Raw genomic sequence first — 18,493 nt, forward strand, 5'->3', positions numbered from 1 at the left:
CTCTTCTCCTTCATCGTTGTTTCTTTCTTTCTCCATTGTTCTTTATTTTCATTGCTATTGTATGGGTGATAACAATCTTGTTCATCAAGACTGATTAAAATTCTCCATAGGTTTTGGGTGATTTCCAACATTTGGTATCAAGAGCTCCGGTTTAATAGATTCGTGGGAAGAAAATCACCATGGCAACGAATCATCCAAACAAGCAGTTTCCAACAAATCTTTTGATTCTCAAGAACAACAATTATGAGAATTGGTGCAAGTAGATAAAGGTTATGTTCTATTATCAAGATCTTTGGGATCTTGTGAAGGAAGGATTAGCAACGCTTGCAAAAGACGCGACAAATCAAAAAAAGGACGCACACAGAGAATTGAAGAAGAAAGATTATAACGATCTCTTTATAATCCATCAATATGTTGATGCAGATAACTTTGAAAAGGTTAGTGATGCAGGGTCAGCAAAAGAAGCATGGGAAATTCTGGAGAAATCATTTGGAGGAGGATAGAAGGTGAAACAGATGAAGTTACAAACTCACAAAAGGACGTATGAATTGCTTCAGATGGAAGACAATGAATGCATAACTGATTTCTTCACCAAGGTTATGAAACTGGTGAATCAAATGAAGGCATGTGGAGAAGTGTTGACATCAAGATCTGTTGTTGGAAAGATCTTGAGGTCGTTGGCTCCAAAGTTAGACCACGTGGTAGTAGCCATAGAAGAGTCGAAGTATTTGTCAAAACTAACAAAGGAAGAGCTCCAAGGGACGCTTGAATCTCATGAACAAAGAATGGCTGAAAGAGCTGTAGGAAAGTCGAAGAGTGATATGACTTTACAAGTGTAATCAACAAACAAAAGAAAAGGCAAAGGAAGTTGGAATGGCAACAAAGACAGATGAGGTTACAACAATTCGACTGGTCGAAATCAACAAGAAGGAAACTGGTCGAAATCAGCAAGAGGAGGTTAGAATAATTTTGATTATATTTTATAAAAAAGAATTTTCCTTTTCAATCTGGAATATTTTATAATGATTTTGATTTTAGGATTTTTTTTAAAATAACCACCTTTTTCAATTTAAACACTAAAATAACTTATTTTCAAATTAATTACCAAAATAATCACCTTTCATTACTTTAACTGACGCATCTAATTGTCAATCAAAAGAGGCGGCCTACCCATTGGTGCATGCATGTGAAGGCACCATATGCAATGGTACATGCATGTGAATGCGCCACATGCATTGATGCATGCATGTAGCCATATGTGTGTGCACCTAAGGCAATAGAGCATGCATGTGTGTGCCGATCTATAAACATACAACATTTCTCTCATAATTTTTCATACAACTTCTTACCCTTATTCCATTTTTCTTCGATTTTCCTTCATTCTCCTTCATGCATGTATGAAGGAGATTGAAGAAAAATGGAAGGAGGGTAAGAAGTTATGTGAAAAAATTATGGGAGAAATGCAGTGTATTTATAGATCATCACACACATGCATGCGCAATTGTATTAGACGCACAGACACATGGCTACATGCATGCGCCAATGGATGTGGCGCTTTCACATGCATGCACCATTGCATGTGCGTTTTGACATGCAAGACTGCATCCATGCGTCAATGGGTAGAGCGTCTCCTTTGATTGACAATTAGATACGCCAGTTCAACCGACACATAAATAAAGAAAGGTGGTTAGTTTTGGTAATTAATTTAAAAAAAAAAGGTTATTTTAGTATTTAAATTGAAAATATGATTATTTAATAAAAATTCTCGATTTTATACCATCAAAAAGAATTTTCTTTTTTAATTAGGATATTTCATAATAATTTCAATTTTATACTATCAAAAAGAAAGTAAGACTCTTGAAAGAAAATAAATATATATATATATATATATATATATATATATATATATATATATATATATATATATTAATTTAAAAAATATATTTTTCTAATAGGCAAATACAAAATTATTTTTCCACAATTATTATTGTTTCTCTGTAACAATTTTTTTTTTGGAAAGAATAGATAATATTAAAAAAATATTTTAAATACAATATCACTCAAAAAATATTTCTCATGCATGTTTGTTCAATTTTAAAAAAAAATAATTTTTATAGTGTTATATATTTTTATTACAAAAAAAATAAAAAAAATAAATATAAATGAAAAATTAATATAAGTAATTACTCTTAAAATATTAAATTAGATATACTATTCTTTTATTACTATTTTTTAATATTAAAATTTCCAAAAATCAATTAAATTTAAAGCTATTTCAAATAGCTTTTCATAAAAATCATTTTTTAAATACATATTTTCGAAAATAAATATGATTTTGGCTCTGTTAAAAATTTAAATAATGTACATTTATGTTATAAGATCTCAAAATTAGTTTTTCACTTAATAAAAAATGAAATTTAAATTCTTTTAATATTTTAAAAATATTTTTTTAAATATCATTTTAAAAATAGAAAAAAAAAAGCTTTTTAAAGTAAAATAAATGGGCCCTTAATCATAGCAAAAAATATAGTTAAATTGAAAATCATCTATGTTGTTATGCATTAACTTAGAACTTGGTTTTTCCATCGAGTAACAAATTACTCAAGTTTGTTATATTGTAGTGACGAGTGTCAATTTGTAAGTAGTGAATTTTATATAAAGTAAAGATGTTTAGATATATAAATGTAAAGAATTATCCCTTCTTGTAACAAACTTTTTATAGATGAAAATTGTTATAATAGAAAATGCTTTCTCTGTCTCTCTATTTATCAGATTGCTAAGCGTGTTTTGTAAAGAATTATCCCATCCGACTAAATTTGTAGTTTTCACTAGAATTCTTACTCAATTCTTAAAATGATGAATCTCTCCATATTGGATCTATTAATAACGAGTATTCAGTTTGTCTTCAGAAAATTCATCTTTTTTTTTTGATGCTATAGATGTTCCTATAGAGTACTATAGATGTTTAGGGTGCTAATACTTTTCCTTTGCATAATGAACTCTTAGACCCTTATCAAATGAATAACATTATATAAAAGGAAAACTCTCTTTTGGTGTAGCTTATTTTTCCTTCTATTTTACCCTTAACATAATTGGTTTCTAACACATTTTTTTAAATTTGTTATCCGTTAAATTGCTCATAACTTTTTTTAGATTTAACCGTTACAATAGCACGAAGTTATACTCAACACCTTAATAAAACCACAATCTAAATTAGTAACCGACGCATAATTATATAAACGATTTTGAAATTGAAGCAAAAAGGAAGGGTGAAGATGAGATATTCATTAAATATGAGAAGGAGAAGCATGGAGGCCGGTTTAGAAAACAAAGTGATTTATAAGAATAGAGCACATTTCAGATGGCAGTAAAAAAGAAAATTATGTAATTCGATTGTGGCATTGCTTTGTCAATTCAATAATGGGGTATGTATGTTTTTTATAACTAAGTTTTTGGGTTGCTTTTTTCAAACACCATTTATTTCTTTCATATTACTATTTTCACGTAGTCAATGTCTACTAAAATTTACAAGAATATTAACTCCTTTATGTATATGTAAAGTTAGTATGAATTTGATTATGATAGTTATGAGTCAACACTTAAATTTTCAATATAAATTGTGAAGTTTGATATTTACATGTTTTAATTTGTATTTCTTTCTTATAATTTGAACCATTGTTAATATCCCAGAAATTTTCTTCTCTTTCATTCTGACTCAATTCTCATCAATTCTCTTGGATTTTTGCTTGTCTGAAGTCCTACCAATGTAGGCAAGAAGATTGAGTTACTTTGAGGTCAAATCGGAGCAACTCAGTTGACACACCTCAAAATTCAACTCCTCATATCTTTCTATATATGTGGAGTTAGTTAAAATTGAGGTCAGATTCGTGCTCTACGCCATTTTTTCTTTCAGATTATGTCCTCATTTTTCATTTATGTGATGGTAATGACTGAACCAGTCCGGTGAGGCTCGCCTGAGAAAGCGACCGGAGGTTTAGCACCGGTGATGTGCTGGATAGGTTCAGAGTCATTGATCTTGTTCAAAATGTTTTAATCTTACGCGTTGCTTGTAATTACCACTTGTGTTACCCGTTGACTAGTGACAATGATGGAAAGCCCTCTGACGACCACTTGATTTCCCACCTCAATTAATGAGGGAGGTCAAGTGGTCCACGTTTTTTATGATATTTGAATTTCATTTTATTTGTTTTATTTTCATTAATTCATATTAATTTTAATATTGATCCAAAAAATATGAGAGTTTCACCAAAAAAATTTAAATAAATTCCTCTTTCATATTTTGAATTAAAATTATTTTTTGGATCATTATTAATATTTTTCATGATTTAATTAATTTTGTGATTATTTTTAATTGTTTAAAAATACTTTTAAGTCTCTAAAAATTCTGAAATTTTTTCTCCAAGGTCCTTTGACCTTGTTTGACCTATGATAAATCTCATGGTCATTTCTTTGGTGTTTTGATGAGGTTTTAGGAATTTGACAAACCATATTTAATTTAATGCATTATTTTTAGTATTTTTAAATTGAATAAATGCCAAATAATTTTGTTGAGCCATTTTGATTGTTTGTATGAGTTTGACTTGTGTTGTTGGGCCTTGGTCAAGGTTGATTTGACTGTGCTAGGTTAAGATCATTGTATTTAGGGGATTGATGGAATGCACATTACATCTTCCAAAATGAATGAATGATCTTAATTTGATAAAAGTCCTCATTTGTCCAATTTGAGTTTTATCCATTTCCCACCCCTCTTCATCTTATTCCCTTTCTTTATGCATTCATGTCATGGTCCTATGATATCTCAATGTCCTAAGGCTAGTTGATTGAAAATGAACATAAGTATGGATGAGATTAGGCCACCTCTTTTGCATATTCTTTTTGTGTGTGGTATGTTTCATGAGCAAAATCCATCATACTATGTCTCTAACATGCATTAACACCAAAGTTCTATTGCCCCGCCTCAAATAGTTGTGACTTCTATATAAGTCCAATTACGATTGCTTAACATAGTGCTAAATTTTTGACACAAAAGGCATAGCATTCTAGTTAGTAAGATTGTAAGTCTCCCCTCTTTCATGGTATTGTGTGGAAACTTGGCCTTTTTTCCTTCCTTTGAAAGATGTCTTGGTTCGAGGATCCATGCTTGTGATAAGTGGGTTGAGTGTTCTCCAAAGAATGACTTAAAACAAAAAGCAAAAGCAATACTAACTTCTAACTCATTAACAACTAACATTTAATTTCAAGTTATTTACTTTAATGCACTTTATTTTTAAGCCCTATTCATTTGCATTATTCATACCATTATAATTGTTTATGTTAATGTCATTTTTCACTTTGTCCATTTGGTCCATATTTTGTGATATATTTTGCTTGCGTATATTGTGTTTGCTTGTGTGGTCTTTGGCCATTAATGTACATAATAAGAACAAAAACCCTAAAAAAACATCTTGTGTGGACTGTTGGTTTGATATGAGACAATTGGACTTAGATTTTAGGCAACACTCCCTATGCAAAGGACTTGGACAATGCCAAATTTCATGTAACCAAGTGCTTGTAATCTGAAACTTCATCTGATACATCCTTGAAAGATCCATTTGAGCTCATCTACAACATGATCATTATGAAGCTGTTATTTTGAACCTGTGACTTATGGCATTATGGAATTCATCTACTACATGCAAATTTGAAGAAGATCATGGAATGTCTAAGCTTGGATGTGGCTATATTTATTTGATGCCTTTACCTTCAAGTTAATATTGTGTGTCTTGTTTGTTGCTTGATTCTAATGTTCAAGGGAATTTGGGTTTCTATATGACATTCTTTTCTATTAGATTGCAGCCCATTGGTCAGATCTTTTCAACTCTTAACTTTTAAATTTATGCTTATGATTAGTCTCTTCATCTGCTCCCCATCTCTTTAATTTCAAAATCTCTCCCTCCTTTTTAAAACTTCTTTGTTTGTACTTGTTTTTTTTCTAAACTTAGACCCTTTGCAAATTAGAAACTTTGGCCTTATGCCATTGCATTTTCAAACTTCTTTTCTTAAATCAAACTTGTAAATAAACTTAACTATACTTGACTTAAAATTTTCAAAAGCCAAAAAAGAACTAACTAATTCAAACCATTTTCTAGGCCTTTGTGCCTTTCAAACCTAATTTTTGTTAAAAGCAATGCATCCACTTTGAAATTTGTATCAGGAACTACGAGGTTTTGATCCCTCATTTTTATGTTGGTACGTAGGCACAAGTCTGAAGGTCTTGTCAAACACAAAAATATAATTAATGAATTCTTTTCTTGTCCCCCCATTCTATTTGCTTGCAAACATCATTTGTACAAAATACATATGCATACAAAAAAGGGCTCCCTAGGAGTATCTATGATACTTTGGGTGCTAACACCTTCCCTCTGTGTAACCAACCCCCTTACTTGTAATCTCTGGCATTTTATTAGTTTTGATTTGAAAACTTCTTATTTTTGGGTTTTGTTCGTACTTTTCCCTTTTCCCTTGGAAACAATAAAAGTGCGACGGCGACTCTTGTTATTTGATGTCTTGCTTATCCATAGCTTGATGATCATGAATTTACCGCTACAATGACTTTATTCAACCTATTTTTTCAAGCAAATCAATAATGTGAGTGGAATAATTTGGTGGTTGGAAAAACCTAAAAATAAAATAGGTTACACCAAAATTACGTATTGTCTTTATATATTGTTATAGATGATTCAAAATTATAAGAAGATTTAGATAAGCATCATCATGCTACTTGAAAACACAATAACTTATGTCCACTTTAACCACTTATGCCCGAATCCCATATTTTGCAAAATATATCTTACATGATTCGAAGACACATAATCATATGCCTTTTCAAAGTTTACTTTGAAAAGCATACACTTTTTCGTCTTCCTCTTTGCTGTTAGACGGTGTGGCTAGTGATCGAGAGGGGGGGTGAATAGATCACCTCTTTGAAATTTAACGGATTTGAAATTTTATCAGAGTTTTCAAAGTTGGCGGAAAAATCAGTCCCGAATCGACTTCCGTCTATTCTGAACCGCTACTAGAAAGCCGGACACACAAGTTTAATTGCTGGATTTTAATGAGAATGACAGAAACAATTCACACCAGAATTTTAACTAATTGAATGCACTTATCATTAAAGTCTATTTCCAATGAATAAAATCTAGCTAACCGTTTTGTCAAACAGTTGGTGTGTATGTGATCGATGATAAACAGCAATGGAGTTTGATTAAAAGTTTTCTTGCCACTGCTGTCTTGCAACAGGAACAATCACCACACACTAACTGAAATTGCGAAAACAGTTTTAAAACGTAAAGAGGAGTAAGGTAAGAATACGATACGCAGAGATTTGGTAAGGAAGTTCCCCACGTCGTCCTCGCGTGTGGGTACGTCTCCCTCTCAATTTCAAATGAAATTGAGAACTTTGATTATCAATATTTGCCGAATCCGTTGATACAAGGTTATGATACAAAGACAGAATTCTAAACTCTAAGAACCTCTTCTTGTATGAACCTTCACTTGATCTGAGCACGATTAAGATTTTCCTGCACGAAATTGCAAACAATTCACCGGTTCCACGACCTGCTTGCGAAATCCCCCGATTTCCAAACGCAACGCTGCGGCTGAATATGTTCTGCAAACGTGACTCCCAAACCCTCAAGAACACTCCAGTTCTTGAAGGACAAACCAGTAGGTTTTTCCTAGAAACCCCCTTCAATCTTCAACCCAGCTAGATCCTCGATCGTTCCACTGCAAACCACAGCTAGATCCTTGATCGTACCACTGAACGTTATCTCGATGCTTCTTTAATCCAAAGAACAAGAATGGTTATGTGTAAATGTTCTTGAAGAAAAGTGATTGAGAAGATGAAGAAGATGAAGTCTCTTTCAGGTTTCTAATTGCTCTCAAACAATTGCTCCAACACTGCTTTTGATCTTGTGTTCAATTGTTTTCCCTCAATGAATTCGTAGTTTTCACTGCTGTCATAACCTGTCTTATATATGCTGCAAAACAGTTACTGTTATAACATAAAACAGCTTTATGTATTGATGCATAAGAGTGTGTATCGATGCATACTGTAAGATATGTGAATTTTTGGTGAAATTTATTAATCATGTATCGATGCATAATTCGTATGTATCGATGCATGTGATTATTTCACTAGTATGTATCGATGCCTAATGCGCATGTATTGATACACAGGCTGTTTCAATTGGTCATGTACCGATGCAGGGATCGTGTGGATCGATGCATAGAGTCTTTAGCCTTCCATGTATTGATGCATGACTCGTATGCATTGATGCATACTGAACAGAAAGGTTTTGTGATTTATCACATGCTGTATGTATCGATGCAGAGGCTTATGTATTGATGCATACTGACATAAAATGCATTTTAATTGTTATTTTAAGGGAAGTATCAATGTAGGTTTATATGTACAGTTATGCAACAGTAGAGTGGGATGGAAACATAATAAAAACACAAATGTATCATGTAATGCAATGCACAACCAACATTTGGATGATGATCACACAATTTGCTATCATTAAAAATTAATTCAAGGTAAAGAATTCTCTCACAAACTCCCCCTTTTTGATGATGGCAAATTCTTGGCAAGATGTGTGATACTCCCCCTGATTTTGTGCATATCTGCATTTTCTCCCCCTTTGTCAACATCAAAAAGAGGAAGAAACAGGTTTATCAAGGTAGCATAGTGTAGCAGGACATGACAAAAAATGGATAACAGGCTATCAATCACAAAGAATGAAGCTTCAAAGTAAAGAATCATTCACAAAGAATGACGAATAAGGGCAATAACAATAGAGATAAACAGAAATAGAGAAGCATTTTAAAGATACGAACGAGTTTAAGAGTTACATAAGCTAAACCATATATTGTGCAACAAACTAAAACTTGAGCAATATGAAATGAAATGCAGTGAGATGAAAAGATGGTTGGTTAATTTGGATTGTGGCCACCACAGGACTCCTCATCATGTCTATCAGGATCTCTGTAGCTTGGCGGAGGCGGAGGAGGAGGCATTGTGTCTGGATTTTGGCCCATGAAGGAGTATTGCCTAAATAGGTTCTGAACTTCAATGCTTCTAAAGTTGTCCATAATACCAGGATTTTCACGGCAGTCGTCCATAAAGCCGGACATTTCGTTGTAGAAAACCTGATGCCATTTAACCAAGTCTTGGTGCCAAGCGTGTTAATTCTGATACATCCGTGTATGCTCATCATGCCAGTCCCGATGCTCGTTGTGCCATTCAGATTGTTGAACATGCTAGTACCGTGCTTCTTCATGGCGTTCTTTGTTGACAATTTCCATCTGTTGAAGCATATGAGTGATGTCCGCATTTGGTGTTGAGGCTGAAGTACCACCGGAGAATGGAGGGGCTGTAGGTTCAGGTACATAGTTGGTAGGGGACCACCTTTGTGGCACCCAATCACCCCAACCAGCATTGGCCTCAGCTTGTGGTGCATCTATTTCAGCCGCATCCTGCATTTCTTCATCAGGCTGATCTTCAGCAACATGGATGCGTTCCGAGGGCACGTCAAAGTTGTAAATTCTGGTTTTGGATTTTCTTTCGAAGAAATAGAAACATTTGCGGTCCTTGTCCCACCGATATCCCATATGCGATAGAGTGGCAGAGTCAAACTCTTGAGTAGCAGATGGAGATAGGAGAGGAACAATAGGTATTGCAACTTTCCAAAACTTAAGAATTTTCATTATTTGAGAGGCATAACCTAGAGCCACATTCTTGGAGCTGTCTCGCACGAAAAATAGACGTTTTACAAAGTAATTAGCCCAATTTAAGAACACCTTATTTTGCAAAATGTAGAGAAGATGTATGCTGGGCCTGTCCAACCGCGAATGTCCACTGTTTGTTGGACGCAGAATATGTGTAATAATCTAGTGAAGAATACGCGGAGTTTGCTTGATCATACCAGACGTGACGTGTTCATCATCACTCAAAGGTCTGTCTATCTTTAGGATAGATGGAGTAAAGTCCTTCATGTCAAATTCAGGATCAAAATGCAGGTCATGCCAGGACTTGAAAGCCATCGATGGAGGCGGCATTTGAAATACCGTTTCCCAATCAGAGGCTTCAAAGGTATATGTTCTGACTCCGATAGAACACTGGAACATATAGCCTCTACCAGTTTGTAAGCCAGCATAAAAGACCCGAATGAAATCCTCATGATAATCATCCTTTGTGGACAGAAACGACCCAAGTCTTTGTGCATGTAAGAGTTCAACCACTTCATTTAGGTGTAGGTGAATAGCATCTGTTTTATCAAAGACGTGAGGTTTCATGACTAACCTTGTCTTGAAGGATTCCTCAAATTCAGCAGCAACAGCAGGATGAAGTAGCTCTAAGGCATTTGAAGGAACGTCTGGTGGTTGCTGAGATGTACCGGTTGTTTCCTTTCCCTTTCTTTTTCCTTTGGCTCTGGCTGGAATAGTGCGTGGAGGCATGGTGATGTGAGATTTAGGGTTTTAGAGAGAGAGTGAAGATGAGGAGGATTAGGGTTAGCCACTGGTTTTGGGGTTTTTGAGGGCAGATGATATGAAGTCTTGAGATAGGAAGTGATATGATTGGCTGATGTGTCGATGCATGAGAGAGAAAGAAATGCATTTAATTCAGATAGCATCAGTATGTATCGATGCAGATGGTCATGCGTCGATGCCAAATATTCACAATGGGCATGTGTATCGATACATGCGATGGATGCATCGATGCATCCTGAAGCAGTTTTTAAAAAATTTGAATTTCAGAATGTATGGATCGATGCTTGCTTCGTTTGTGTCGATGCATACTGATGCTGAACTAGCTTTTAATGAATTTTAATGCAGTATGAATATGCATTATGCACTATGTCATGATGATTATGCTCAAGAGAGATTCAGAAGTCAGATTGTTAATGTGCACACAATATGGACAAGGAGTATATGCAATCAAATTTTATATCAACTAGAGTAAGAACATTTGTTCTAACATACACAATCACTTAGCAATAAGAAAATTGTAGAAAGGATTGATATTACCTCTGTTGGAGAACTCTTGTGATGGATAATTGACATCTAAAACAGCTCTTATCAACCATGGTGAGGCATAATATAATTAAGAGGTAACATGCTTATGACATCAATTGAGAAAGATCTAAGATTCCCAATTCGCGACGAATGTTGAAGAAAGGTTCCGTTGCCAACGGTTTAGTGAAAATATCAGCAAGCTGATTTTTGGAATCAACGTGCTCAAAGACAACGTCTTCTTTTTCAACATGATCACGAAGGAAATGATGTCTAATCTCTATGTGTTTAGTGCGTGAGTGTAAAACAGGGTTTTTAGTAAGGTTTATGGCACTAGTGTTGTCACATTTGATAGGAATACGTTTGAGTTGAATGTTGAAGTCTTGTAGTTGCTGTTTCAGCCATAAAATCTGAGCGCAACAACTACCGGCTGCAACGTATTCTGCCTCTGCAGTTGACAAAGCCACAGAGACTTGCTTTTTGCTATGCCAACTGACCAAGGAGTTTGAAAACAGGTGACATGTACCACTTGTGCTTTTCCTATCTGATTTGCAGCCAGCAAAATCAGAATCGGAGTACCCTACTAAGCTACAATCACTTCCTTTGGAATACCAAAGCCCATATTTAGGTGTTCCGTGAAGATATCTAAATATGCGCTTCACCGCTTTTAGGTGCGATTCCTTAGGATTTGATTGATAGCGTGCACACATACAAACACTAAACATGATGTCAGGTCTAGAAGCAGAAAGATACAAGAGAGATCCAATCATACCTCTGAACCTTTTGACATCTACACACTTACCGTGCTCATCCTTATCTAGATTTCCGTTGGTAGGCATTGGGGTGTCGATTGATTTTGAGTCATTCATTCCAAAGCGCTTGAGTAGTTCTCTGTAGTATTTTGTTTGACATACTGCTGTACCCTCATCAAGTTGCTTTATTTGCAGTCCTAAGAAGTAGTTCAGCTCCCCCATTAGACTCATCTCAAATTCACCCTGCATAACCTTAGAAAATTCTTCGACCAAGTGTATGTTAGTTGAACCAAATATAATATCGTCGACATAAACTTGAACTAAAAGAATGTGCTTCCCTTTGTGTTTAATAAAGAGAGTATTGTCCACTTTACCTCTTGAATATCCATGATCAATCAGGAATTTGCTAAGCCTTTCATACCAAACCCGAGGGGCTTGTTTAAGGCCATACAAAGCTCGTTTTAATTTGTAAACATGATCTGGATTTTCAGCATTTTCAAAACCAGGAGGTTGTGAAACATATACTTCTTCATTTATGACACCATTGAGAAAGGCACTCTTTACGTCCATTTGGTAAAGCTTAAAATCCTTAGAACACGCATAGGCAAGCAAAAGACGTATAGCTTCAAGGCGAGCAACTGGAGCATAAGTTTCCTCATAGTCTATGCCCTCCTCTTGGTTATACCCTTGTGCTACTAAACGTGCCTTGTTCCTAGTAATCACTCCGTTTTCATCAAGCTTGTTCCTAAAAACCCACTTAGTGCCTATGATATGATGATCTCGCGGACGAGGGACAAGTTCCCAAACGTCATTTCTTTTAAATTGATTAAGCTCTTCTTGCATGGCCATTAGCCAAAATTCATCAATCAAGGCCTCTTTGGCATTCTTAGGTTCTACTTGTGAAACAAACGCGAAGTGAGAACAAAAATTACTTATCTTAGAACGAGTCATTACTCCCTTTGAAATGTCTCCCAAGATGTTGTCAATGGGATGGTCTTTTGAGGATCTCCAAGCTGTTGGAAGATCATTCACTTCAGCTGTCTTTTCTTCCTCAATTTCTTCATGACTAGTATCTTCCTCCTTCTCATGGGCAGCTGTTTTGGACTGATCAGTTTCCTCAACAGCTTCCTTGAGTATGTCTTCTGTAGATACACCTGCGTCATCAAAAGAAATACCTTTTCCGACATTTTTCGGATAAGACTCATCAAAAGAAACATGAACAGATTCTTCAACAGTAAGTAAACGCTTATTATACACTCTATATGCTTTACTTGACAGTGAGTAACCAAGAAAGATACCTTCATCTGCTTTTGCATCAAACTTCCCAATGTTTTCCTTACCGTTATTCAAAACAAAACATTTACAACCGAATACGTGAAGATGTGACAAGTTTGGTTTTCTTCCTTTCAAAAGTTCATAAGGAGTTTTGTTTAAAATAGGGCGAATTGAGATTCTGTTTAGAACATAACAGGCTGTGCTGACAGCATCAGCCCAAAAGTATTTTGGTAATCCACCCTCATTAAGCATTGTTCTTGCCAACTCCTCTAAAACACGATTTTTACGCTCCACAACGCCATTTTGTTGTGGAGTGCGAGGGGCTGAAAAGTTATGCTCAATACCATACTTGTCACAAAACTTCTCAAAGTGATAATTTTGAAACTCACCACCATGATCGCTACGAATTGTAACTATTTTGGAATTCATTTTGTTTTGGGACAGATTTGCAAAATTTTTAAAAGCAGAAAAAGTTTCATCTTTGCTATGAAGGAATATAGTCCAAATTAATCTAGAGTAGTCATCAACTATTACAAAGCCATAGTAATTTCCACCTAGGCTCTTTGTCCTAGAAGGTCCAAAGAGGTCCATATGGAGAAGCTCAAGGGGTCGTGAAGTTGAAATTACATTTTTAGATTTAAAAGACACCCTTGTTTGCTTTCCCATTTGGCACGCGTCACATAGGTGGTCTTTTGAAAATTTTATTTTTGGTAGACCGACTACTAGATCCTTAGATACAACCTTATTTAGCAAATCGAAGTTAACATGCGCTAAACGTCTATGCCAAAGCCAAGAATCATCATTCAAGGTGACTAGACATTTAGTATTTGTTAAAGGTACATCAAACAAGTCAAGCATATAGATATTGTTTACTCTTACACCCTTAAACACAATGTTTTGTTCAACATGTTCAATTATGCAGCAAGTTTTTGTAAACGACACTTTATAGCCCATGTCGCATAGTTGACTTATGCTTAACAAATTGTGTTTAAGTCCCTCAACTAAATGGACATTTGAAATAGTAGTGGTGGAGGGATTACCTACACTACCTTTGCCGAGTATAGCTCCTTTGTTGTTGTCTCCATAAGTGACATATCCCTTCTTCTTTGCCTTGAAGTCTATAAAGAGCGATATGTCACCGGTCATGTGCCTCGAGCAGCCGCTGTCAAGAAACCACCTTCTATCTGCGGAGGCAAGGCACTCATCCTACAACATCAAAAGAGAGAAGTTGGTACCCAATTTTCATTGGGTCCAAGTGGGTAAGTGCTAACATGGTTGCCTTTTGGCTTCCATTGATAAATGCCTTTAGGGACAAGAAATCTCCTAAATTTGCATTTCTCAATGGTATGGCCAGCATGGCAACAATAATGACATAAACCATGATGATGTGTTTGTTGTTTCTTGTTCATTGAATCCTTTAGAATAAAAGAGTGTTTTGCATATGGAGGATTCAATGACTTCTTAAACAACTTGGGGTCAACGACATAAGTAACTTTAGGTTGTAGCGCTTTCTCTAATTTGACCTTAAGAGTGTTTACCTCTTTTTGCCAAATATAACAAGCGTCACAATACCTAACTCTACTACATCCGTCAATGTCAATAATTTTTGAATTTTCTGCAATACTAGCTTTCAACGCTTCTAACTCAATTTCAGCTTTGTTTACTTTACCTTCCAAAAATGAAAAAATATGTTTGTCGGAAGATAGTCTTTTAAAAGCATCTACAGCTTCGTTATGCAGTTTTTCAAAAGCTATTTTTAGTTCCAAAAAAGACATAGAAGAGAAATTATTGTAGTAGGCTTGTTTTACCTTTTTGTCATTGTTTTTCTTCTTGTGGTAGGACAAATTTTTTGTGTGAGCCATAAGGCACAGATTTGCTGCTTCATCATCATCACTTGAGCTTTGTGTGCTTGATGAATCGCTATCACTTTCCCATGCAATGTACGCTCTTCTTTGTTTGCTGTACCCTTTTGGTGAATCCTTTCTTTGATCCTTATACTTTATAGGGCAATCCGTTTTATAATGTCCAGATTTACCACAATTAAAACAGGATCCTCTTCCTCTACTCTTCTTGTTCTCTTCTTGTTTCGAATTTGTAGATTGTTTTCGAAACTTCATGAGATTTTTGTCGGAATGCTTGACTCCATTCTTTCGAATGAATCTATTGTATCTCCTTACAAACAGTCCCATTTCCTCATCATCCGAGTCTTTGTCACTACTTGAATCATTGTCGTTTTGCTCTTTTCGTGAGGACTTAGAGCTAGAGGCCACAAGAGCTATTGGCTTCTTCTCTCCCTCTTTGTCTCTTTTCTTCTCCTTTTCCTTCTTACTTTTGTTCTCATATTTTTCAAGACTTTCCAATGCTTGCTGATGTTCTTCCAGCTTTCCAAACAAAGTTGTAATCGTAAGTCTTGTTAGATCGTTGGCTTCCTTGATTGCTGTTACTTTAGGTTGCCACTCCCTACTAAGACACTTGAGAATTTTATTAGTAGCAATTTCATTGGAAATAGGTTTTCCAAGAGCATTCAATCGGTTAGTTAGATGAGTGAATCTCTTTTGCATGTCGGAGATGGATTCTCCTTGTTTCATGCGAAAGAGCTCAAACTCTTGATTGAGTGTGTTAATGCGGGACTGTTTTACTTCAGTAGTACCCTCATGGGCAACTTCTAAAGCATCCCACATTTCTTTAGCTGTCGTGCAATGGGATACTCGATAATACTCATCAACACCAAGTGCTGAAATTAACATGTTTCGAGCTCTCCAATCACACGACCACTTTTTTTCATCTTTCTCATTCCAATCATCTTCTGGTTTAGGTACTATGGCGCCAGCTGCATTAGTCATAGTAATTTGAAACGGACCGTTTTCAATGGCAGCCCATACTAGCCTATCCACAGAATTTATATGAACTCGCATGCAGTCTTTCCAGTAGCCGTAATTTTCACCGTTGAAAATAGGCGCTCTATTATACGCCCCCTTTGGTTCAGAATCCATACTGTTACAGGCAGCCACAGAGCACCAGCGAACCGGCGCTCTGATACCACTTGTTAGACGGTGTGGCTAGTGATCGAGAGGGGGGGGGGTGAATAAATCACCTCTTTGAAATTTAACGGATTTGAAATTTTATCAGAGTTTTCAAAGTTGGCGGAAAAATCAGTCCCGAATCGACTTCCGTCTATTCTGAACCGCTACTAGAAAGCCGGACACACAAGTTTAATTGCTGGATTTTAATGAGAATGACAGAAACAATTCACACCAGAATTTTAACTAATTGAATGCACTTATCATTAAAGTCTATTTCCAATGAATAAAATCTAGCTAACCGTTTTGTCAAACAGTTGGTGTGTATGTGATCGATGATAAACAGCAATGGAGTTTGATTAAAAGTTTTCTTGCCACTGCTGTCTTGCAACAGGAACAATCACCACACACTAACTGAAATTGCGAAAACAGTTTTAAAACGTAAAGAGGAGTAAGGTAAGAATACGATACGCAGAGATTTGGTAAGGAAGTTCCCCACGTCGTCCTCGCGTGTGGGTACGTCTCCCTCTCAATTTCAAATGAAATTGAGAACTTTGATTATCAATATTTGCCGAATCCGTTGATACAAGGTTATGATACAAAGACAGAATTCTAAACTCTAAGAACCTCTTCTTGTATGAACCTTCACTTGATCTGAGCACGATCAAGATTTTCCTGCACGAAATTGCAAACAATTCACCGGTTCCACGACCTGCTTGCGAAATCCCCCGATTTCCAAACGCAACGCTGCGGCTGAATATGTTCTGCAAACGTGACTCCCAAACCCTCAAGAACACTCCAGTTCTTGAAGGACAAACCAGTAGGTTTTTCCTAGAAACCCCCTTCAATCTTCAACCCAGCTAGATCCTCGATCGTTCCACTGCAAACCACAGCTAGATCCTTGATCGTACCACTGAACGTTATCTCGATGCTTCTTTAATCCAAAGAACAAGAATGGTTATGTGTAAATGTTCTTGAAGAAAACTGATTGAGAAGATGAAGAAGATGAAGTCTCTTTCAGGTTTCTAATTGCTCTCAAACAATTGCTCCAACACTGCTTTTGATCTTGTGTTCAATTGTTTTCCCTCAATGAATTCGTAGTTTTCACTGCTGTCATAACCTGTCTTATATATGCTGCAAAACAGTTACTGTTATAACATAAAACAGCTTTATGTATTGATGCATAAGAGTGTGTATCGATGCATACTGTAAGATATGTGAATTTTTGGTGAAATTTATTAATCATGTATCGATGCATAATTCGTATGTATCGATGCATGTGATTATTTCACTAGTATGTATCGATGCCTAATGCGCATGTATTGATACACAGGCTGTTTCAATTGGTCATGTACCGATGCAGGGATCGTGTGGATCGATGCATAGAGTCTTTAGCCTTCCATGTATTGATGCATGACTCGTATGCATCGATGCATACTGAACAGAAAGGTTTTGTGATTTATCACATGCTGTATGTATCGATGCAGAGGCTTATGTATTGATGCATACTGACATAAAATGCATTTTAATTGTTATTTTAAGGGAAGTATCAATGTAGGTTTATATGTACAGTTATGCAACAGTAGAGTGGGATGGAAACATAATAAAAACACAAATGTATCATGTAATGCAATGCACAACCAACATTTGGATGATGATCACACAATTTGCTATCATTAAAAATTAATTCAAGGTAAAGAATTCTCTCACATTTGCAAAGTCCAATACCTCGTTAATTACCAAAACTCCATCAAACATCTGCCTATTAGGTATAAAAGCTGATTGACTCTCTAAAATTAAGGATTCAACCACTTTCTTCAATTTAGTAGTCAAAAGCTTTAAAATTATTATGTATAAAGAACCTATAAGGCAAATATATCTAAATTCAACAACTTTATGAGGGTTGATAGTTTTTTGGAATCATAGCGGAAAACATTCAGTGATGGCTTAAGGCAGCTCAGCATTTTTATGAAATTTATTCACAAAATCCAAAATATCTTCCCTTAGAACTTCCTAACATTTAAAAAAAAACTATATTGAAGACATTCAGATCTGAACTTTTATCACTCCCACAAAGCCAAATTGCTTCTTTGATTTCCTCTAAACTAAATTGCTCTTTTAACATGATCAAAATATCCTTGAAAGTTTCCCAAAATTGACTGATTCCAAATCAGGCCTTCTACCATTAGGTTCATGAATTCTACTTTTAAAATGGTTATCAAACTCCATTTTGACTTGTTCCTCTTGATCAGTTCTACCTCATAGCACGTTTAGACCCATGATGTTTTTACTCCTTAACCTTCCGTTCATAACTGAATGAATGGATGTTCTTATTTTTTTGTCAAGGAATGAATGTTCATATATTTTTGTTCA

Source organism: Lathyrus oleraceus, chromosome 2 (assembly GCF_024323335.1).
Source record: "Lathyrus oleraceus cultivar Zhongwan6 chromosome 2, CAAS_Psat_ZW6_1.0, whole genome shotgun sequence".
Taxonomy (NCBI): Eukaryota; Viridiplantae; Streptophyta; class Magnoliopsida; order Fabales; family Fabaceae; genus Lathyrus; species Lathyrus oleraceus.